The sequence below is a fragment of the Pyrus communis genome, chromosome 1 (assembly GCF_041283825.1).
Source record: "Pyrus communis isolate YQ-2024b chromosome 1, ASM4128382v1, whole genome shotgun sequence".
In the NCBI taxonomy this organism is placed as follows: domain Eukaryota; kingdom Viridiplantae; phylum Streptophyta; class Magnoliopsida; order Rosales; family Rosaceae; genus Pyrus; species Pyrus communis.
In genome coordinates this window covers 17857682-17883670 of record NC_142565.1, presented here as the reverse complement: position 1 = coordinate 17883670, position 25989 = coordinate 17857682, and the positions used below count along the sequence as shown (strand labels likewise).

The window sequence follows — 25989 nt, the reverse complement described above, 5'->3', positions numbered from 1 at the left end:
GTTGCGCCATACATCAAAGGAATATGTGACCTTTTCAGCGTCCCTTAGTGTAAATTATATCATTTGGTATCATATTGGATGACTACAAAATCATCACTTATAAACTTGATACGAGATGAAAAAATAGGTCACGTAATTTTGTATTTGATGATGTATAATTCGTCACACATATTGTTATTAAGGGACATATAATTCATCACACATATGGTTAATTTGTGATGTATAATTCGTCACACATTTTGTTATTAAGTGATGAATGTTGTGTCATGTATGCTGTATAGGTGACGCAATTGGTGACGCTAGAATTTCGTCACATGTAGTCAAGTGTGACGAATTTTCTTGTTTATGTGACAAATTTATGTCGCCACCTAAGCCATGTTTTCTTGCAGTGCTCATCATGGACTGTGATCGTGTTGGTGGGTCATGTAATACACCTCTATTCTTTGATAGTACAAATTATGCTGCTTGGACAGAGAAGTTTCAAATCTTTCTTGAGGCTCAAGATCTTACTGCTGTTGATTATCCCACCCTAAAAGTGGAAGGCTCCATTGAGGCTAGTCAATGGAGAGTCTGTGGTTAAGCCAAAAGGTGAATGGACTCAAGGAGAAATTGCTTCGGCCATGGCTAATAGGAAAGCAAAAAATTCTATTGTTTATGCGATTTCGTCTAATTAGTTTGCTCATGTTCGATATTGCACAACTGCCAAGCAAGCTTGGGACAAACTCCGAATTCTTCATGAGGGTGATAAAAAAGTGAGATTTTGAGATCCTTACCTAAGAGATTTCATACAAAGAAGGCTGACATTCAAGAGTTTCAGGACCTAAATGAAATCAAGCTTGGAAAATTGGTTAGGAAACTCATCACCTATGAGATGGAGCTTGATATGGATGAAAGTGATTCCAAAAAGAGAAAAGAAATGGCCCTTCAAAGTGCTAAGAATAGTGAAGTTGTAAGTAAATTGACAATCCTCTATTGATGATCTTGCCCTATTTGTCAAGCATTTTAGAAGAATTCTAAAAAACAAACGGAAGGATTCTAAGTGGTTTGGTGAATCATCAAACAGTTGCGAGAAACTAGCTACTGGAATGAAACACAAAGAGCAAGGTAGAAAACGTGGCAAAGAGTGGTCAAAGATATTTGGTCCCTGCTTTGCTTGTGCGGGTAGTGGGCATCGTGCTGCTGATTATGCTAACATCAAACTCCTTAGTCAAAAGCACGAAAAGGAAATGATGGTTACTTGGAGTGATAACAATGATCAAGGTTCTATGCATTCTAATGAGTTGTCAGACGATGAAGAAAAAGTTTTTCTTTTGTTGCCCCAATTGAGGAAGTGTCTCTAAGTGATGATGATTTTGTACTGAATGGCAATGAGGAGATGACTTGTAATGAATTGTGCATTAAGTATGATACTCTCTTTGATGAGACATGTACTACAAAAGTGGAGAAGATTGAGCTGATTAAGAAGGTTGCTGAGCTATAAAAAGAAAACAGCTCTCTTTGTCTAGTTAGAACTGAACTAGATGAAAAGATTGGTTATCTTGAGACCTATGCTCAGGTTCAAAACTTGCTCGAATCTCCAGAAAACTTGATGAATCAAATTCATGTGTTGAAGGAAAATAATGTGATGTATCATAAGGCTAACAGGAAACATCTACTTGAGCTAAATGAGGCAAATGATAAAGTTATTCGTCTTACTATTGGGGCTAAAAAAATTGACAAGATGCTAAGTATTAGGAAACTATACATTGACAAAAGTGGTCTTGGGTATGTAGAAAATGGCTCAAGTTTTATCCCTACCAAAACAAAATTTGTGAGATAATCTAGGCCTATATCTCATAAAGTCAAACCATGTCTAAAGACGAGATCTTTTCCTACGTGTCATCACTGTGGTGAAGTAAGGCACATTCGTCCAAAATGTAGAAAGCTGTACTCTGGAAAGACCAATTTGCTGAAGGGTCAAGTGGATCATCTGGTCATCGAAGTCAACAAAATTGCTTAGCATATTCATTCTTCTTCATCTGGAAATATTAAGCAAAGTTCAAAGTGGGTTTAAAAGTTCTCAAACAGGTGCCTTGTTGGTCTAAATGCTCTATCTGTTACCAGACCAAATGTGTGGTATCTTGATAATGGGTGCTCTCGCCACATGATTGGAGACAATGAGGCTTTCTCATCTCTTGCTCATTTTATTGGCGGTGGTGTTATGTTCGGTAGTGGGGACACAAGTCTAAGATCACATGGAAATGTGATGTCAAGATCCCTGGATTACCTATGCTTGACAATGTGAGCTAAGTTGATGGGTTAAAGTCAAATATCATTAGCAATAGCCAGTTGTGTGTTGATGTGGCTGATGAAATGTGCTTCTCAAAAAACAGTTGTCGGATTGTGGATGAACTTGGAAAGAACTTGCTTATACTCCCAACATCTAGAGACAATTGCTACATTCTTGATTTCTCAAAAGTTGCTAAATACTCCCAAGTGCAACAAAGCTATTGATGAAACTTGTGTATTGTGGCATAAGAGACTTGGGCATGTGAACTTTAAAGACCTTAAGAAATTGTCCAAACATGAGGTTGTGAGGGGGTTGCCTCCTTTTTCTGTTTCTAACTCCTATGTTTATGGACCATGTCAATTGAGAAACAGTCTAGGGTGGCTCGCAAGAAAGTGACTAACATTGAAACAACTAAGCCTCTTTAATTGATTCATATGTATCTTGTTGCATCAATTCAAACCTTATCTCTTAGTGGCAAGAAGTACATCTCGGTAATTATGGATGACTACTCTATATTCACCTGGGTATGCTTTTTAAGGGAAAAATCTTCTACCTTTCAACAGTTCCTCACTGGGTACAAAGTAATGTTGAATGAATCTCTGTCTAGCCATTCTGCTCTAGCCTGAATCAGAACAGATAATGGAACCCAATTTGAGAATGCTCACTTTGATGATTTCTGTTCAACAAACAGCATCAAGCGTGAATTTTCTTCTCCAATCACCTCTTAACAAAATGGTGTAGTGAAAGGAAAAATCATGTTTTGATAGAGATGACTAAGGTGCTACATAACAGCAAAAACTTGGCAAAACACTTTTGAACCGAGGCCATGAACACCGCTTGCTACATCTCAAATTGAGTCTTTCTCAGACTTGGCACTAATGTGACACCTTATGAACTCTAGAGGGGTAAAGAGCCAATGGTAAAGTATTTCGAAGTCTTTGGGAGTGTTTGCTACATTCTACGTGATCGAGAACATCTAGCAAGGTTTGATACTAAGATTGATGAAGGAATCTTCTTGGGGTACTCCAACAGAAGTCATGCTTATAAGGTTTAAAGTTTGAGAACAAAAACCATCATAGAGTCCATAAATGTCAAGATTGATGACACTGATGTCCTTCCCTCTTTGGCAGCTGAACATGATGATATGTTATTTCCCTCTACTAAAGATAACGGTGATGCTTCTATTAAGTCAAGTGTGGTGTTAGAAGGTGACAATGAGAGTGAATCAAGCACTAATCAAGGTTCTCGTGTCCTATTCAAGGATAAACCAAAGTGGGCCAGAGGTCATCTTGATAAGGAAATTGTGGGTCCGATTGACAAAGGCATTAAAACTCGAAGACAAATAGCTGATAAAGTTGCAAGTGTTTGTAATGTCTCCCACATTGAGCCCAAGAATATTGAAGATGCCCTAACTAATGAAGAATGGATCTTAGCTATGCAGGAAAAGCTAAATCAGTTTGAGAAGAATGAAGTTTGGTCCCTTTTCGATTGTCCATCAAACACTAACGTTATTGACACTAAATGGATTTACAAGAACAAGTTTGATGAGTAAGGAAATGTGATTAGACTTAAGGATACTCTCAACTTGAAGGTGTTGATTTTGATGAAACCTTTGCCCATGTTGCTTGTCTTGAATATGTTAGACTTCTTTGTGCTATTGCATGCCATTTAAAGTTCAAGCTTTTGCAAATGGATGTCAAAACCGCATTCCTTAATGGATATCTTAATGAGGAAGTCTACGTGAAACAACCTAAGGGTTTTGAGGATCCTCACAAGCTAGATAAGGCGTGCAAACTAAGGAAGGCTTTTAACAGTCTTAAAGAAGCCCCATATGTTTGGTATGATAGGTTGTCTTCTCATATTCTTACTCATGGGTATACTCGTGGTTCTGTTGATAAAACCTTGTTTGTGAAGAAGGTTAAATCTCATGTTGTGATTACTTATGTGTATGTCAATGACATAGTTGTTAGGTCTACTTTTAATTCTCTTGTTAAACAATTTATCGATATGATGGCAAGTGAATTTGAGATGAGCTTGGTTGGTGAATTAAACTACTTCCTTGGACTTCAAGGGAAACAAGAAAATGATGGCATCTTTATCTCTCAAACGAAGTATGCCAAGAACTTGGTGAAGAAGTTTGGCCTCGAGGATTCAAAAGTTGCAAGATCTTCAATGAGCACATGTGCCAAAATTCACAAGGACTCAAGTGGCAAGGATGTTGATCAAATTCTGTATAAAAGCATGATTGGAAGCTTACTCTATCTAAATGCCAGTAGACCAGACATCACATTTGATGTTGGGTAAATGCACGATTTCAAAGTTGTCTTAAGGAGTCTCACTTACAAGCAGTCAAGAGGGTTATCAAGTATGTATTATAGACTTCAATATACTTATGACACCAACACAAACCTAGTTGGGTACAGTGATGCTGATTGGGCTGTTACATTGGTTATCGAAAGAGTATCTCAGGGGGAGCTTTCTATGTTGGGAACAATTTGGTTCCTTGGCACAGCAAGAAGCAAAATTGTGTCTCTTTGTTTACTGCTAAGGTAGAATATGTGGCTGCCGGGAGTTATTGCACTCAATTGATGTGCAGGAAACAAATGCTCAGTGACTACGGTATATCTCAATCTACTTTTCTTGTTTATTGTGATAACATGAGTGCAATAGATATTTCTAAGAACCCTGTACAACATTCAAGAACCAAACATATTGACATTAGGCATCACTTCATTAGAGATCTAGTGGAAAGTAAGATACTTACTCTAAACTTTGTGCCAACTGAAAAACAACTAGCTAACATATTCACTAAAGTTGTAGATAATCGAAGGTACGAAAATCTTCGACGGTCTATTAGTCTTTTTGCTATGAACTAAATAGCTTGAATAACTACGCTTCCACGTTGTATCTGTCTTGTCAACATGCTCATTAGATACCTACATATTGTCTCTCTATATGCTTATCTTAATTGTCATACATTCATGATATTTTTGGGATCATCATTGGATAATTATTCACTTGACGTCAATATTCTTCCTATTGTCTTGATAGCCTCTGAAAAATCATGTTTCCATCATCTAAACCTTGAGGTGATTTTGGTATTAGACTTGCCTTGGTTCTATGTGATTGGTAGTGACTCTACTCTGCTTACTATTTCCCTTGTTCCTTTTTGTGTCTCCCCAAAAGAAAATATCAAAAAAAAAAAAAAAAAAAAAAAAAGATTATAGGAGCATTGAAAACAACAAAGGGGGGTTACTTCAAGAAATATGTTATCATCGATCAAGGGAATATCTCTTCAAAAGTATTCTTTCCTGCAATGTCATGGGGTGTTTCAATGTCTTAAATTCCCTTCCTTGGGTCATACATCAATCTTTTCATAGTTTAGAATGGTGTTTCATAAATTATATAGTTTCTCTCAAATGACCTTGACATTTCTCCATTGGTGTCTCACTCAAAGTCTCATAAAATGTGCTCCCTTCATTTAAGGCCTTTGCCTTATTTGGCACGTCTGGTCCTTTGTTTATATTATGTAGGAAGTGTTGTCTCTTAAGGTCAATGAATTTTTAAAAGCTTGGTTAAAATTGGCATGACCTTTTTGGTTAAGTGCTTGGATATATGATTTTAAGATGGCTATCACAAATACTTTCTTCGATACCTTGACACATCACTACTGGATTATGAGCTTGTGTTAATCTCATTATTAATGTTTGTGTATGCCTTTGAAGATTTGTCCTTTGAGAACTGCATTGCACATCTACTTTTTGTGTTCTTCAAATTGCATATCTCTTGGAAGCATAGATATTCAACCTACATCTTAGTTCATTTTCTTACTGGTTGTTATGTTGTTGGTTGTCTATTGGTGTGAATCTCTAATTTTGTGTGATAATCTTGTTCAAGAGTTTGTTCATATTGCAAGCATCATTTATGGGGGAGTTTTCATTATGGGGGAGTTCAATCATAACGCATGCATCTTTTTGTGCTTACTTGTTGCTAGTCTAATTGTTGCTACACTTTCCTTGGGCATATCCATATGTGATCTATTGCAATTTCTTTATCCACTGTGCTCTTGTTGTTCTTGTTCTATGTATTTACAACAAATTTGACTATTCTGTGCGGTTTTCCACCTTGTCTTTGTCTTACCATGACAAAATGGAGGAGAAAAATTTTATTTGTGTTTCATACCTTGCAAGCTTTTTTTACCCATGATAAATTTCACTTGTTCTTGTCAAGAGTTGTTCATATGCAGGATTCATTCCTTGGCTTTTTCTTGAGTGTAGTTCTAGGCTTGGGGTATTTTGTCAAGGAAAGCCAAAGTAGGAGGCTATAAAGTCTAGTCTTAAGTGTTTGGCTTTTCTTGTCGAATATTGTATGTGTACCACATGCTCAATTTAGCTTTAGACTACATTCTCTTGTTATGGGCTACTGCTGCTAGGATTAAACGATCAATATGTGGTTGACTTCACTTCAAAAGGTTTAGTCATGCATGTGCATTTCACTTCTATATTCTTGGTGCATTATGTTTAGTGTTGTAGTCTAATCTGAATTGCTCGATGCTTTTCAACTGGCTGGGCATGCATATTAAGAGCTACCCATACGAGCTTCTTGACATATGCTAATGGTCAAATCTCAGCCGTTAATCTTTTCCAATCAGTTTGTAATACGACAAGTGTCCTTAGTTGGTGAGAAAAACAAACTGATGCTTTTGGGGTTAAGATCCCTAGCTAAGGTTCTTTTTCTCTTGGGGTTTTTACTAGTGCATATTGTTTAAAGAGAGATAAAGCATTTATGATTCCACCTTCTTCCTCCTCCTCATTTATGAAACCCTAGTTGCAAAACCAAGTTCATGCATTCAACACCCAATCATTGTATATTAGGGTTGCAATGTTTTAAGGTTTTGTATTAAGTTCTTGGTCTGGTTTTAAGCTTTTAATCCATTTTTAGACCAAGCCTTTGGATTTAAGTTAGATTTTTCCTTCAACTGTTTGACTATAGAATCTGACTGGTCATTTGAATCCATATTTTATATGCATATCATAACATTATGTCATTTCATAATTTGAGTTGATACCGGTGCCACAAGGTAAAGAGCTCAGGTGGAGCTGCCATTTCGTGAAGACCAAAGAAGTTCATCTCGTGTAAGGCAATGTCGCAAAAAGTTAAAGCAGCTCCGTAGATAGGGATCTAGGAATTGAGCTTATGTGGTCTTTATATGAACCTTGTTTACACTAATGAATTGGACTCAGGGGAGAGTCCCCATTTTTTTTAACCAAGAGGTGGGTTTTTCTGGCCAAAAACTGTTAGAGATATGCCCTGAAAGTCAATCTTTGGAAGAAACCTTTCAGGACAATTTCTGCATGTGTAGATAACTCTAATACAACAAAAGGGCAAAGTCATTGATTAGGACTATCTCAACAACGATATACGTCCAAAATAGTGAATCCATGGATAATGGATCGATGGATCGATGGAAGAAGTAATCTAATGATGTTAGACAACAGAGACCTTCTTCACATAACCATATGTCCAAAAGGTTCCTAATCATAGGATTGTCAGAAGGACACTGACAATACATAGACCAGTATATACTATGTCCCCTTCAAATGGGAAGGATGGAAAGTCTCAAGCCATTCGTGTAGTGACACTAAAACAAGTATGTAGGTGCTCATTATGGGAATGAGTTCACTGAACAAAATCAAATGAGAGTACTTGCATGGAGGTCTACTCACATGTCAAGCAAGTAACTCTACTGGTTGGAATAATGTAAGTAATCATTTGACCTCAGACATCATAGTTGTCTTAGGGATACGTTGCTGATCATTTGATAATGAGAGGTGACCACATCTCATCTTGGATGTGTTCAATGCATTGTTGGGGTCAATGATTTATTCTCAGAGGCATGTGAATGATCAACAAGGAATTTCTAATCCTAGTTATGAGAGGAAGAATACTCTAAGATATGATTCAGGAATCTTCGGCCGAAGTGTCGAGCGTAATGATGGAAGGCGTTCCTATACGACTCAATTAAATCATATAACTAGTATAATCACATTAGGGATTTGACATGAAGTATCCATACCCTAGTAATGTGATTGTGAGTATTGTATTAGAGAAGGATTGAATTACATTGTAATTCCAACTGAATAGGTTCTCCAACCAAATTCTACATTAGTTTGGATAGCCATGATATATGGTTAGATGTCACTCATGGCTTGTGGGTTCTTCTAGATGATTAAATAAGTAGTCATCAAAGAAGAAATATTAAAAGTAAATTTTAATTCACTGAGTGATTGGATAAATACTAATCAATTGGATTGGTACCAATCACCTCACTACCTCGCTAATTAGAACCTAAAACAATTGTACACCGATACACTCTTGTAATGAGACAACTAAAGGATGATGGAATTAATTAATTGGATTAATTAAGTGTTATGATTAATTAGAAAGTCTAAAGAAATCATGGAAGCGATGAAAGATCATTTCAGGCTTAAATAAAAGTTCGGATTCATTCGGGCCTATCAGGCCCAAACCTACACTAAGGGGCCAGCCAAAGATGAGGAAAGAAGAGAGAGAACAAGTCAGTTAGTTGACTTACTTCTTTTACCTTTATAAAGGGAGTTTAATGAAAAAGTTTCATTAGGGTTTTTTGTGTGAACTTTTCAACAAGAGAAAAACAAGTCTCTCTCTCTACACACATAACATAGCCGGCCACCAAGAGGGGAAATAGCTAATCATCTCTTCTCCTTTTGGTTATTCCAACATCTATCTCACTACACTAGTGGGTGTGGATCTTTAGAGGTCTTCTACTTTGGAGACTAGAGGAGAATAAAAGGAGTTCCAAATCTATCAAGGTGGAGGAAACAAGGAGGGAGGCTAGACTCAAGGAGTTCCAAGAACAAAGAGCTTGGAGGTGGTCCATTCTTGGTCTAAAGTCTTGATCAAGAGCTATAAAACTCAACATTCACTTTGTTCTTCAATATTTTGTTTGATGCATCATATATGAACCTATGCTTCTTGAAGAGGATTTGCATGACTATAGCTTTGATAATATGTGATAATATGGTTCCGTTGCTTATGTATATAAATTTAGAATTGTATAATTGTATATGCATGCTAGTCACTAGGAATCCCACTATAAATTTCATTATTTCCGTTCAAAAACATCTTGTGTTCAAAGTTACTTATATGTGTCACACATCTCACATACACATACATGGTACATATATCTCTTGAACATTTTAATGGTATGTGCTCACAATCATGCTTACTTAACACATTAATAACTTGCAATGAACTAAGGCCTTGTTGACTAGGATAGCTTCTGGGAATTGAATTTGGTGATTAAATCTTTGATTTATTGACTAAGAAATCTATCTTAGTTGACTAGCGGACTTGACTAGTCAGTCCAGCGGATTAAAAATTTTATATACAGGATATTCCACCTAGTACTAATTTCAGGTTTGTTAGTTTATTCATGTCTACTATCCAATGTAATTCTCTTACTTAGATGATTACCTTGAATGTGATTTGGAACAACTTCCTAAATCTCATTCATATTTTGTATAGAGGTTCTTAATCATATCATAGAGTATTCTCCCTCAACAGTTTGAAAGTTAGAGATCCATTATTCTACATTCACTTGCCTCTATGGTTAAGTGGCTTAACCCTAATTATGTCGTTGACACCCTTTGATAAAGTGTCTTTGACAGAGTCAAAGATCAAGGACCTAACCACATGACAACTATGATGCTTTAGGTCAAAGGACTATTTTGAATTATCCCAACCATGAGTTCTCATGTGACATAAGTATGAGAACTTCTTATTAATCGCATTCAGTATGCTGATTCTCTATTGAGCACCTACATACTTGTCTTGGTGTCAGTCACACCAATGACTCAAAACTAATCACTCTTCCTAAGAGAAGACATAGCACGTATTGATTTTAACGGACTGTTAATACCCAATTAGCAGTCATATGATCAGGAGACATTTAGGATATGTATATGAAAGAGAATGGTCTCATGAATCTAACTTCTTTATATCACATTGTCCTAATTACATATTCCTTGGACTTATTGTTCAAGCATATAACATTTATAAGACAACTTTAAACAGTAATCTTTGCCCTTATGTGCTTGCAAATCCGGTCTTCCATGCTTGAAAATGTCACATTGAAATTGTCTACCATGTTGTCATGAAATTGCTTGCACAAAGAGTTCTTGATATTCGGTATACCCCATCTCACCACCAAATTGCCAATGTCTTCACCAAAGGCCTTTCATGTGTACGGTTCTTTTTCCTCACTTCCAAGCTCAATCTCCACTTTGTTTTGTTTCGCTTAAGGGGTGACCAAAAGCGCATCATGAATCTAGAAAAGAGTACCATGAATCTAAACTATTCAACAAATACTTGAATCACTTAGGGTCTGTTTGGTATTTTACTTGAATCCAACTTTTTGGACTAAAAAACACTTTCAGTTTTACAACTTGAATACTTATTTGGTATGATTGTTTACAAAAACTAAATTCAAAACTAACTTGAAGATTAAATAGCCTATTCCTAAAAAACACAAAAAGTGACTTTTAGAGTTTTTAAACTCCTAACCAACTACTTTTTCTCTCTCATGTCCTCCCACTCCTGATTTCTCTCTATCCTATCATATCCTTTCATTCGCTCCAAATCTCTCACCTATCTCTCTCTTTCTCTCTCTTTCTCTCTCCTCCCCTAAATCTCTCTCTCCTTTCTTTTTCCCTCCTCCCCTAGAATCTCTCTCCTCTCTCTGTTCTTTCTCTCATCTCTCTAGTTCTCTCTAATCTCCCTCTCCCCTCACCCTCCAATTGGGCTACTATAATTTTTTTTTTCTTTTTAATTATTGAAATATAAAAACCAATTTTGAATCTCATATTAAACAAGTTTTTGGATCTTAAATAAAATTGTTCTTAAAACATGTTCTTAAGAAATGTTTTTGAGAAATTATGAAATTTTTTTTAATACTATACCAATCAGGCCTTATATTTGTTATTTTATTACTTCTCTTAATTGGTTGCACGAAGACAACTTATAATATGTACATATTCAAAGCTATGTAATAAAAAAAAAAACCATTGAGATATTCTCCCAAAATATAAGCCTCATTGTTTTCTTCACTGATTCTCTCTCTGCAGTAATTCTCTCGCTCTACTAATTTCTGTTTTGCTATAGCGGTTCGGCTACCTGGAAAGATCGAACAATATTTGAACTTCCTCTAGATAACGAAGGATGAGAATTAGTTAATCCAGCGACAAAAACAAAGATGTGGGCTTTGAAAGTGTCGGAATTATAAATTCATTGTTGGTGAAGATAGGCCACAGGTGATTACAATATCATACTAGAATACAGGCAAACCAAAGTGAGTCAATCGGTGGTCAAAGAAACAAAAATTTCCTAGTATAACAAAACAAATGAAACAAGACATACACTTCGTTATTTTAAAGACGGCCACGTACCAATTTTATATTTTTCAGTCTTTCATGATTATTTTACAATACCATTCTAGTGGATTGTTACATCCAAGGTAGGAGGTAGTAATTTGCAACCAAACTTTCCCTCCATCAAATTAATCGCGTGAGGACGAGTATAACAAGAGAGAGTCCACATTCACATTGAAGGTGGTAGGAAGTTGCTGCTTCCTACATGATGAGTCAATTTCATATTATATATTTTACCCATTCTTAGTATATTTTGGTAATTATTTTGGTAGAATTTTGATATTATGTTTTATATTTTCAATATAGGACATCTGACTTCTTCTGGAGCAAAACATGATCAAACGGATGAATTTTGGAGTGATTCAAATTGAAGGACGTTCGTGTGTCTCTTGGCATGTGTGTAACAAAATTTGAGATTTTTCTACCAAGCGGTTATTTTCTGGCGATGGAATAAAGGATCAGTGTACAGTGCTGGAAAATGCCATTTCTGGGCTTAAATTGCATTTTTTGAGCCCGAGATGACCTGTGATGGGTTCATGGCCTTTTGGAGCAGTTTAGGGATCCAAAACGTGGCTGTTCAGATTTTAGGCGAATTTGACCATTTAATTTAGGGTTATGTTTCCTATTTTATTCTAGTATTTAGTTTCCTAGTTGGATTGGAAGACCTTTTATTAGGAGGATGTAATTTCTACTAGGTTAAATAAGCTTGGCCAGCCTATTCTTGCGTCTTCTTCTTCTCTGTGCATTATTTGAAGAGAGGAAAATTGGCCAAACGTAGAAATTTTCAGACTTTTTCCATTCAAGGTGTTTTCGATCTTTTATTATTACAATAAAGAACTTTGTGATTTTTATTATGAATATGTGTAACTAATTCTCTTTTGGATGGGGTGAGACCACGAGCCTTAACAAGAATATGTAGTTTCTATTTAATTTTCTTATGATTATATGCACGCAGGTGTTCGAGTTATTAATCACTGGTTTAAACTATCTAATTGTCTTGATGCTTGATCACCATTAGGATGTTTAGAAAAGTAATTTGATGCAATTTTAGTCGGAGGTTGGTCCCTAAAATTGACGAAGGCTTCTTGTGATTAATATGTGCAACTTCACTTTGGATGAATACCACGTCTTAAGGATTGTATGGTTTTTCAGAAGGTTTCACAAAACTTAATGAGTCATGCATATTTAGATTTGATCTGAGTATCACAGATGGATTGAATGTTTGATATACGCTCTATATTGGGGGTCCAAGTAGGCATGTATTAGGAATACCTAACCTTCAAAAGATGCATGTATAGGTCATAAGTAATTTGGAAGAACTTTATAGGATTGTTAAGGTCACGGCAGATCCCTAGTGCTTTCTTAATTTGATTTCTACAAAATTGTTTCCTTTTTCTTCATCTTTAATATTGCAAATCAATTTACTTTTATCAATTAATTTCATTCTAATTTAAGTAGGTCATAAAATCAATCATCTCAATTTCTGCTTTACAATAATTAATTGGAATTTGGTTTGCTTCGATTTATTTAATAATCCTATGGAGAACCACCTTGCGAAAACCATTTATACTACAATATCCTTGTCATTCTTGCAAGTATTTTAGAAGTTTTTAACCCTTTTACGTGTGTGGTAAAATCCCTATCACTACACAGGAAGAAAAGCATGCATAAGGCATGCATAATCCAAACTCAATTCTTTGAGAAGCTCTTTAGTTTACCTGGATTTCTCCAATGAACAATGAACAATCAACTTGTCTCTTCGTCTTCCTTCAGTGATCCTCCTTCGTGGAAATACGATATCTTTTTGAGCCTTAGAGGAGAGGATACACGTAGCAATTTTACAGATCATTTATACAAGGCATTGTTCGATAAGGGAATCCACACCTTCATTGATCACCAACTTACAAAATGAGAAGCAATATCACCAACACTTGTCCAAGCAATTGAAGAGTCAAGGATTTCTCTTGTCATACTTTCTAAAACCTACGCATCTTCAAGGTGGTGCTTAGACGAGCTTGTTGAGATTCTTCAATGTAGAGAATCAAAGCAACAAATAGTTTTGCGTTTTTTACAAGGTGGATTCGTCCCATGTAGAAATCAAACGAGTAATTTCGGTGATGCGTTTACAGAACTTGAGTGTAAATTCAAAGACAACAAGGAGAAGATACTTGAGTGTAAATTCAAAGACAACAAGGAGAAGATCCTCGCATGGAAGAGAGCTCTTAGAGAAGCAGCAAATTTGTCAGGACATCCTTTCCAAAAGGGAGAGTACGTATATCTCTTCCCCTTGCTGTGTATTTATATAGTTAATTTCTTACAATAAAGTCACTATTTAGTTTTGTGTTTCATTTTGATAACTATTTTGGAACTTCAAAAATCTCATTCTACACTCCTCACATGCGTATTTCTCTTTACAATTATAGAAAATTTAGAGTGAAAAATGAAATTTTTGGAGTTCCAATAACAATTCCCTTCATTTTTACTCTTTAGATCTCTAGAGCAAGCGATAGATGATTAACTTTAGCAATCACTAGTGCATATTGAAAAAAAAAAAATTTCTTTTGGTAATATTGCTCTCTATTTGTGTTTTCACATTATTATCCTCGTTTCACATAAGTATAGCAAAAAAAGTTCACTAATTAACCGTGTGATTTTTTTTAACTGCTGCTTTGAAGCTACATTTATCAGCAACCATGTGAGGAGATCTTAGTCAAAGTACTTCGATGGCGCATATTTGAAATGTGGCCTAACACCCAGTTAGAATCCAATGTTACGTACAAGAGGTGAAAGAATTTTTAGGTGTCAGAGGGAATGATTGTCGTGTGGTTGGGATTTGGAGGATATCTGAAATAGGCAAGACAATAATTACAAAAGCTGTTTATAATGCAATTGCTCATAAGTTTCAAGGTAGTTGTTTCCCTGATGATGTCAGAGAAACATCGACATCACGTCAAGGCGTAATCCAACTACAAATGGCTCTTCTTTCCAAAATTCTACTCGGTACAGTGTTCAAAATGGATGATGCTCATCACGGAATCAGTCTTATAAAGAAACTGTTGAGGCAAAAGATGATTCTCTTAATTCTTTATGATGTGGATAAATTGGAGCATTTAAACAACTTGGTTGCAGTTGATTGGTTTAGTGAGGGCAGTAGAGTGACCATAACCACGAAAGATAGAGGATTGCTAGAATCTTTTGGAGTTGAGTTGATATACGTGGTCCAAAAGTTAAAGGGCAGGGAAGCTCTTGAGCTTTTAAGTCTGAATGCCTTCGGAAGAAAAGAACCTTCATATAATTATTTGAGACTCGAACGACGTGCAATAGCCTATGTTCAAGGCCTTTCTTTAGCTCTTAATCTTATAGGTTTCCATTTGCGTAAAAGAAGTATCAATCGTTGGCAAGCTATATTGGATGGTTATGATTTTTACGAAGGAGAACCTTAGAGAGGTATTCAAGGAATACTTCAAAAAAGTTATGATGCATGGGATTATGTCAGAGCAAGTCCACCCCAAAAAAAATGCGCCAGCATTCAGTTCATTTAATCCACTCAGTGAACAATGATAGACCCCAATGGATAATGATAGGCCAAATGCATCTCCACCCCTAAAAAAAATAATCTAGTCAATTTTATTAAAATATTATTATTTTTTATTATAAAAAAAATTAATTTTATTTTAATTTCTGACTTTATAAAAAAATATTAATAATTTGTGACAGTTTATTTATTTTTTTAAATTTTTTTGACGGAAAAATCTAGATCATTGATTTGAAAATCGAATGGTCCTCATTGTGCCACGTCAATAGCCATTAATTTTAAATTTCAAAATTTTTTAACCGTTGGAAATCCAACGGCCTAAGACTGGCCACGTGGCCTCCCCATTAGATTGGTGAGTGCACCTACGCATGCGGGCCCCGCCTTTGATTTCTTGTTGGCGACGCGTGCCCAGTCGTGCATGCTTCCCACGCGCTTGGCGCAAAAAAAAATTGTGTGGGCTTTGACGTCAGGCTGACGCAAGCCTGACGTCAGATGGCACGGCTCTTTAGTCTGTCAATTCTGGGCCAGCCTATGGCCTGGCTTGGGCTGGGTGCCGGGCTATCAAGCCCCGGTGGACTTGCTCTCATGCTACAAGTTCTCTGAGACATTGCATGTTTTTTTAAAGGTAGAGATAAAGGCTATGTGTTACAAATATTAAGAAGTTCAAGCTCCTTGTACCTCAAGATTGTATTGAAGTACTCGTTGAGAATGTCATCATAATTATTGAAGGTAATAAGATTTTGATGCATGGCTTGCTAGAAAAAATGGGTAAGCGTATAGTTTGGGAAGAATCGCCCACTAAACCAGGTGAGCAGAGCAGATTGTAGGATCATAAAGATGTCTACCATGTTCTAATTGACACAAAGTAAGTAGAAAATATGTTCTTGCATTTGATTTGCAATGATATTGAAAAGAAAACAAAATTTTAAAACATACATTGTCTTTTGTTTGTTAATTAAACGACATGGCTTGTTAAGAATATTTCATTATTTTCTATCTTAGGGAACAAAGAAAATTAGAGGCATTGTGGTGGAGCTACCCGAACCTGACGTGATACCCTTAAATATACAAAGCTTCTTGCTGATGGTAAATCTTGAAATTTTTGTAAACCATAATGCACTTTATTTTGGACGCGTTGGTTATCTGCTCAATGATTTGAGGTGGATCAAATTGGGTCTACCATTCAATATTGAATGAAAGCATACCGTTGTGTTCAATTTGCCATCCAATTACCATCCAAGATATCTCATTAGGTTTGATGTGCCATACAGTGGCATCAGACAATTGAAGGGATTTGAAGTACATATATGTATTTTAAATTATTTTGAATGATTACCAATTTTAATGCATATTTTATTTCCTAAAAAAAAAAAAAAAAAAAAACTCTAGTGTTTCATTATATTCTTTTTAAAGCATGTGTATTTTTGTTTTGGTTTTGGTTTAATAGAATTTGGCAAAACTTTCGAATATGAATTTTAGTGGTTGCAAATTCTTGGAAAAAAATCACCGACTTCTCGAGAATCCCAAACATAAAGCACTTGGATATAAGTGAGTGTAAAAGTTTGATTGAGGTTGATGATTCTATTGGATTCCTTGATAAACTTGTTGACTTGAATCTTCGTTGATGCTTTAAGCTTACGAGGTTTGCAAAAAGACTTGGATTGAGATCCCTTGAAAAGCTTTGTCTCAGTGGTTGCATAAGGCTCGAAAGTTTCCCAGAAATAGAGGAGGATAAGATGGAATCTCTAATGTATTTGGAGATAGAAAGAAGTGGCAAAAAGGAATTGCCTTCATCAATTCCTTATCTTACTGGGCTTCAAAGATTAGATGCAGGTGCTTGTGAGAACCTTACAAATATGTATATATATATGGGTGCACAGAACTGATCGCAACTGATTTGGATACTTCAGATGACTACTGTGTCACATTAACACTTCCCAAGCTGGATTATCTTGATCTTGAAGGATGCAGTTTATCAGAAATTGATTTCCTTGTGCCTCTTGATTGCTGGTTCACAATAAGAAGCCTTAATCTGTCGCGAAACCAATTTGCTAGTCTTCCCAATGCATTAGCAAATTTATGAACTTGGAGATACTTTATTTGACTGGTTGCAAGATGCTTCAGGAAATTCCACAAGTCCTTCCACATAAACTGTTTTGACTGATATCTGGATCATTGCACATCATTGGAGAAAATTCCAAAACTGCCTCCGATGCTTTGGGTTTTGGCCTTGACTAATTGCTTTAGACTAAGTGGCGATGAGGTGGCAAAGTTGGAAAACAATTTGTTGAATGAGGTTCCTCTCTCTTCTTCTCAATTTCTCTTGAAATGAAAATTAATTTTGTTGATACTTGAGAAGAGAAATCAGATCACGACTATGTTGAAAATTTTGAGTAGAAATTTCATTGTCCCACATTGGCATTCCCAAAAAATTTTCTCACTTTATAAGGTTTTGTCCCTTATAGAAAGTGATTGGAGTGATAGGCATTGGAGAATAAAATTGGGCTCACCCTTGGAGTTGGGCTTTGGGGTGTACTAATTAATTGATAATTAATTAATAATTAATTAATATATATATATATATATATATATTTGGCTCACCCTTGGGGTTGGGCTTTGGGGTGTATTAATTAAATTCTTTAATTAATTTCGAATTTAATTAAATTATTTTTTATTTGAATAGATTCATCTATTCAGATGAAGTCTGAAAACAAAAAATGCAGAGAGCATAGTACCCCTCTGAAAAGATGTCTCCCAACAGTCACATCTCATTCTCATACCTATTGCAAACAGACACAATTCCATTATATATACATCCATCTGCATGACATTTGGACCACAGAGAATACAATAATTCTTCTATAATCCAAAACATCCTTAATGAAATAACCACATAGAAATTCGCTAGAAGTTAAGTTTTCCGGTGCTGGAATTCTAACTTGATCATTGAATCCTGGTGAAACAAACATCCGTAGAACTACAAGCACTGAGTATGGACGAAATTTCTATATCAAGGACATTGCGGTACGCAAGCCTCGATCATCAAGATGTCTGTTTTATATTTTTGTTTTGTTCATAGTCTGTTAATTTTCCTATTCGCATTTATTATTTATTAGCATATATAATTTAATCACAGATGGTTCACATATATACAACAATCTTGAAACAGAAAATTATGGATCAACAATCTGTGACTGTGAATGGCGTTGTGTCAAAATACTCTGAAAAGCCAGAGAAGTTCAAAGGGTTGGACTTCAAGAGATGGCAACAGAAGATGTTGTTTTCCCTGACACCCATGAATCTCGCTCATGTTGTCAAGGAAAAAGCACATCTGCACTGACAGAAATCTGTTCACTGAATACCATCTTGCTGCCCATTGAGAAAAGCTGTATATAGGCAATTCTGCCTCATCTGCGGTGGAGGGCCAAGGCAAAGTGGTACTCAAATTCACATTTGGAAAGAGTCTCACCTTGTTGAATGTGCTGCATGTTCCTGAAATGAGGAGGAACTTGGTTTCTAGACCTATTCTAATTGCTAAGGGCTTTAAACTTGTAATGGAATCCAACAAATTTGTACTTACCAAGGGTGGGATGTTTGTTGGAAAGGGTTATGTGGCTGATGGCCTCGTGAAACTCAATGTAATTGCCATTAATGATGCTAATGAAATAAATGCTTCTACTTATATTGTTGAGTCCTCTAATATTTGGCATGCTAGATTAGGGCATGTTAATTTTCGTTCCATGCAAAGAACGGTTAAATTAGAATTATTACCTAAATTCAAAATTGATTTTAATCATAAGTGTGAAACATGTATTGAATCGAAATTTGCTAGGCAAACAAGGAAGTCAATTCTGGAAAGATCAAATGAATTACTTGGATTAATTCATAGTGATCTTTGTGACTTTAAATCCACACCAACTCGTGGAGGAAAGAATTATTATGTCACTTTTATTGATGATTGCAGTAAGTATTGCTATGTTTATTTGATTCATAGCAAGGACGAAGCTTTGCATATGTTTAAGACATATAAAGCCGAAGTTGAAAATCAACTTGAGAGAAAAATCAAAGCACTTAGATCCGATAAAGGAGGAGAGTATGAGTCTACTACCTTCTTAGATTTTTGTGCTCAACATGGAATTATACATCAAGCAATGGCTCCATACACACCACAACAAAATGGTGTTGCTGAAAGAAAAAATAGAACATTCAAAGATATGATTAATTCCACGTTGAATAGTTCAAGGCTTCGACATAGTTTGTGGGGGTGAAGCTTTCCTTACTGCAAATACCATATTGAATAAGGTTCATCTAAAGAAGATTGACGAGTCACCTTATGAACTATGGAAATGACATAAACCCACTTATAAAACCCTCAAAGTGTGGAGTTGCTTAGCAAAGGTGCAAGTTCCGTTACTAAAAAGAGCGAAACTAGGACCTAAAACTATTGATTGTGTGTTCATTGGATATGCAAATAATAGTGCTGCTTATAGGTTCCTTGTTGTAAAATCTTTGATTTCTGACATACATGTTAACACTATATTAGAATCAGCGGATGCAGAATTCTTTGAGGATATATTTCCTTACAAAGATAAGGATTCTGGTTCTAATACAAAGAGGGTTCATGATCATAGTCATGATGAAGCCTCTTCTTCTAGTGTCCAAGAAAATGATGTGGAACCAAGAAGAGGAAAAAGAATCAAAGTTTCTAAAAACTTTAGACCAGATTTCATTGCTTTCTTGTAAGAGAATGAACCTAGAACTTTTAAAGAAGCAATGTATTCTTCCAAGGCTCCTTTATGGAAGGAAGCAATTAAAAGTGAAATGGAATCCATTATGACAAATAACACATGGGAATTGGTTGATTTACCTCCCGGTAGTAAACCAATTGGCCATAAATGGATTTTCAGGAAGAAACTTAAGGCGGATGGAACCATTGATAAGTTCAAGGTACGTTTAGTAGCCAAAGGTTATCACCAAAAGGAGGGGTTGGATTATTTCGATACTTATTCTCCAGTTTCTCGCATAACGTCAATTAGGACGTTAATAGCGATTGTGGCTGTATACAACTTTGATATAAATCAAATGGATGTCAAAACAAAATTTTTAAATGGAGAACTAGATGAAGAAATATACATGGAACAACCTGAAGGGTTCGTGCTTAATGGACAAAAAAGAAAAAGTGTGCAAATTAGTTAAGTCATTATATGGACTTCAACAAGCACCAAAACAATGGCACGAGAAATTTGATCATACTTTGTTGACACATAGGTTCAAAATAAATGAATCTGATAAATGTGTCTACATTAAGAGTAATGATAAAGCTTGCATTATTGTCTGCTTGTATATGGATGATATGCTCATAATGGGAAGCGACAAAGATGTAAGAAACAAAACAAAGAAAATGTTGAATTCAAGTTTTGACATGAAAGACTTAGGTCAAGCCAATGTCATTTTAGGAATTCAAATTAAGAGAAATAGTGAAGGGTATGTCCTTACACAATCCCATTATGCAGAAAAAATATTACGAAGGTTTGGTCAATTTGACTGCAAACCTGCTGCAACTCCTTTTGATGCTGGATGCAAGTTGGAGAAAAATAAAGGCAATGCCATATCTCAACTTGAATATTCTCAAGTAATTGCTAGTCTAATGTACTTGATGAATTCGACTAGGCCTGACTTAGCTTATGCAGTAAGTAGGCTTAGTAGATATACAAGTAATCTTGCACAAGAGCATTGGGATGCTTTAGTAAGAGTGTTAAGGTATTTGAAAAATACACTTGACTACAGATTCCACTACACAAAATATCCACCTGTTGTAGAAGGCTTCAGTGATGCTAATTGGATTTCTGACACTACAGAATCGACAAGTGGATATGTTTTTACCTTAGGAGGTGCAGCAATATCTTGGAAATCCTCTAAACAGAAATGTATAGCTCTTTCCACCATGGAGTCAGAGTTTAAAGCTTTAGACTTGGCTGGAGATGAAGCCGAGTGGCTCAAACATTTTCTGGAGGATATTCCAAAGTGGCCAAAGCCTGTAACTGCTATATGTATACATTGTGACAGTATGGTCGCACAATCAAGGGCCAAAAGTCACGTATACAATGGAAAGTGGCGACACATTAGGCGTCGTCATAATACTCTTAAGAAGTTGCTCTCCAATGGAATAGTATCCATTGATTATGTAAAGCCAAAGAAAAATATAGCTAATCCTTTGACAAAAGGCCTACCAAGAGAGCAAATATTATTTACATTGAGGGGAATAGGTCTCAAGCGAATTCAATGAATCTAATTGGGTGGAAACCTAACCTATCTGATTGGAGATCTCATGGTCTAGGTTCAATAGGCAAACTGGTTGAGTTTGATTCAAAAGTTGAACACACAACTTACCCATTCTTATGATAAAATGTGTGTTGTCTATTGAGTTTGAGGGGTTATGCTTTATACATTTAATGACATTAATATCTTGTTATTAAGAGGAATATGGCAGACTATTCTTAATTAATGCCACCTGTATAAGAGTAAATGGGGCCGCATTTATGAGAATTGAAATGGCTAAATTTTTCTAAAGCTCATATGAAATTCGGGATCTGTTCAAGGCGAAAATGAACACAACCGTATGAATTGACGTGTGGCAGACGTGATATGTGTGTAGCATATTGTCTTGGTTTACTACTGCGGTGAACAGTTCAAGATCTTCCACATCCACTGTGTCCCTAAGTAAACTTGATATGTTTTCACTAGGGTAAGTTCAAGTCCAAAAGACACTTCACTCGATGCATATCATATCTATCTCAGTTTTAGGTAGCCTAGTCATACATTTGCATTCAAATGTGGGGTAATTGTTGGAGTTTGAATGAAACTTCAACTCAAATGTGGGGTATTGTTGGAAGTTTTGAGTAAAAATTTCATTGTCCCACATTAGTCATTCCCAAAAGGTTTCTTCACTTTATAAGACTCTGTCCCTTACATAAAGTAATTGGAGTGATAGGCCTTGGAGAATAAAATTGGGCTCACCCTTGGGATTGGACTTTGGGCTGTACTAATTAATTGATAATTAATTAATAATTAATATATATATATATATATAATTATCAAAAGATGGACCTTGGGCCTTGGGACCTTGAAAATTAAATTCTTTAATTAATTTTGAATTTAATTAAATTATATTTTATTTGAACAGACTCATATTTTCAGATGAAGCCTGAAAATAAAAAATGTAGAGAGCACAGCACCCCTCTAAAAAGATGTCTCCTAACAGTCACATCTCATTCTCATACCTGTTGCAAACAAGCACAATCCCATTATATATACATCCATCTGCATGACATTTAGAACACAGAAAATACAATTCTTCTTCTATAACCCAAAACATCCTTGCTGAGAGAACCACATAGAAATTCGCTAGAAGTTAAGTTTTCCGGTGCTGGAATTCTAACTTGATCGTTGAATCCTATTGAAGCAAACGTCCGTGGAACTACAAGCACTGAGTAGGGACGAAATTTCTGTTTCAAGCACATTGCGGTACGCAAGCCTCGATCTTCAAGTTGTCTATTTTATATTTTTGTTTTGTTCGTACTTTGTTAATTTTCCTATTCGCATTTATTATTTATTAGCATATATAATTTTATCACATATGGTTGACATATATACAACAGACTATTTGTAAATGGTTATCTACACATTATTTAATCTGTAGGAATCTCTTCGGTGCTTTGAATTACAAGTTATTCTTTCAGTCAATGAAGTTCCAAAGTGGCTTAGATATACGTCTAAACATTCAACAACATTTGAACTTCTATCAGAATACGAAGGGGAAGAAGTTGTTAGATGCAGTCGATTTTGTTTTGAAATTCCTCTACATTTACAAGGGGACACGTTATTAGGATTGGCTCTATCTGTTGTTCTTGATGCACCGAATCCTTATGATCTGGTGCTTATTTTGATATTCTCATCAACGGAATACAAAACTTTGAACGTTGTTGATGTAATGAGATTGACAGCGAGGCAACTCATGTGTGGCACCGGTTAGTGGATGAAGAGCACAAACAGCAGGGAGATATTTGTCATGTTATATTTCAATTCCACAAATCTGCAATCATTAAAAACCGCGGGGTGCACCTCCTGTCGCGCAGCCAAGACGAATTGATTCACATATCTTTGGGACTAACGAGGCCAGTTCCACGTGGAACATTAGATTGTTGGCGTGAGTTGTTGGCATAAGTTGACCGTTCGTGTAATTATTTGTTCCTTACTTGATTCCTTGTAATTAGGTTAGACCTTATTATTTATTGGGTTTATATCGTAAATGATCTCTAAAATTGATCTTCATCTTCAAGATGGTCCCTAAAATTGAAAATCAATTATTGTAGTCCTTGAAAATAGGTATCGCAAATCAATGTGGTCATTCCGTTACAATTATGTTAAAAATTCTGTTAAGTGCTGATATGGCACATCAATTGGCCCCATAAGTGTTTTTTTCTCAAAAATAGTCATTGAAATTGACCCATGACATCAAAATGGTCCCTAAAATTGATCCGCGACATCAAAATGATTTTTGAAATTGAAAATTGATCAATGTAGTCCCGCAAGTAAGTGCTCAAATCAATGTAGTCCTTCACAATGGCGGGGCCAGAAAATTTTTTATGGGTGGGCTAGCCAAAAAAATCACCCTAAAATCAAATGATTTTTAATTTTTTTTAGCAACATACATATTGCATGCAAAAATGTAAGTTTAACGTATTTGTATACTTAAAATTTACTTGGCATGAACTCAGCAATCTTCGCATTTGCAAACCGCAAATATTACAATGAATCATCAAATTTACATATATTTAGATGCAAACACAAGAAGAAGATAAAAAACTTGACATCTCAATTACAATCACACAACTAGCACAAATCAAAACAAGGAAAGTAGATGTAAAGGCAATCTTAAAAAAATTGATTGAAACTAATATAAAGCCCGCTGAATTAAAGCATAACAATCTTGAACAAAATGTCATTACAATTTCCATGATAAGTTTTATATTTCTAGTTGTGCTAAATATTCACCGGGCTAGTTTCATTAAAAATAATTCTTCTTGCAGTTTTTTTTGTCTATTATATTAGATTATGCACTAATACACACACATACACACACACACACACACACACACACATATGCCACAAACTCTCCTTGGGCTATAGCCCACCGCAGCCTTTGGTGTGGCTATGCCATTGGTTTTTCCGTCACAATTCTATCAAAAATTCTGTTATGTGCTGATGTGACACAAAAATGGGTCGCACAAGTCTAATTAAATTAAAAAAAAAATTACGAATAGGCTTAATAATTTAATAGTTAATAAAAAAATTGTCAATCCAAAAACCCAGTCCTGCAATCACCTCTGATCCCAGTCCCCATTTCTCTACTTCCTTCGCTCTCTATTCTCTAAAAAAAAAAAATTAAAAAATACCAATACACTCATCTTTACATACTTCGACACCCTTCACCGAATTGAACTTGGATGAAGATCACCTTTGGTGACGGCTTGGCCCATTGGCAACGACTTCTGGAACATCACTGTTAACATTTAGGCGATCCACATCCTCACAACCTTAATCTTGAAGAGCTTGTTCGGCACTTCCCTGGTGGTCTAGTGATGCAAAGAATGGCGAGGTTTACCTTGAGATAATGAGGTTATAACCGAGGTGTGTCTATTGTTGGTTGAAAAATATTTCCACACCCCCTCTTAGGCCTTGGTTAAGCCTTGTGCCTTGTGCCTTTGAGAATTTATGGAAGGGATCTCTCTTTAGAGTAGGCCCTACTATAAGAAAAAAAATTTCATTGTGCAAAAAGGTATTTAGACAATTTTTTTAATTAATTATTAAACCCACATTAGCACATAACAAATTTTTTTTTTTACAGAATAGTGACGGAAGGATCATGTTGATATGCAACACCTATTTTCAAGGACTACGTTGATTGATTTTCAATATTAGGGACCATATTGATGGTGTGGGTCAATTTCAGGGACCATCTTGATGATGTGAGTCAATTTTCAGGGACCATTTGTGATAAAAACCCGTAAATCTTGTGGGGACCATTTATATGTCACATCAACACTTAACGGAATTTTTAACATAATTATGACGGAAGGACCACATTGATTTGTGACACCTATTTTCAAGGACTACATTGATTGATTTTTAATTTTAGAGACCATCTTGATGGTGATGATCAATTTCAAGGACCATTTATGATAAAAACCCTAATTTATTCTTGCCTTGTAATTTAAAGTTGTAATGTATACCTTGCACTTGCCTCCTTTGTGAGAAGAAATACACATTAGAGAATTAAACCCAAATTTAGCATGTTATCAAATTAGAGTTTATACAATTTCTACTCTACCTGTTTCCTTCGAAAACCAAAAACCTTAGAAGCCTCCATGGATAACATGTCATCATTTAATGGTGGAACCACTACTGGTTCTACCAATCCTAACCTACATGAGTTACCCCTTGTAACGACCCAAAAATTATTCGGAAATTAAACATAGTGGTAGGCCAAAATATAACACTTACTCATCAAATTTATTTTGGCTAATTTATGGTTGCATCTAACCTTCTTATTAGACTACCTACATACCCTCAAACGGGATCAAACCGTTCATAGTTCACTGTCAATTAAACAGTTTTCTAAAATATTCAAATGGCTATCATTTACAATATTAGACTCA

At 35.6% G+C, this 25989-nt stretch overlaps 2 pseudogenes; both read left to right on the top strand.

Annotated features, from left to right (window-relative positions):
- Positions 1 to 23303, top strand: part of LOC137719909 (TMV resistance protein N-like) — a 65618-nt pseudogene extending 42315 nt beyond the window's left edge.
- LOC148699295 (disease resistance protein RPV1-like) lies at positions 13475 to 14059 on the top strand (annotated as a pseudogene).
- Positions 23304 to 25989: the final 2686 nt, after the last annotated feature.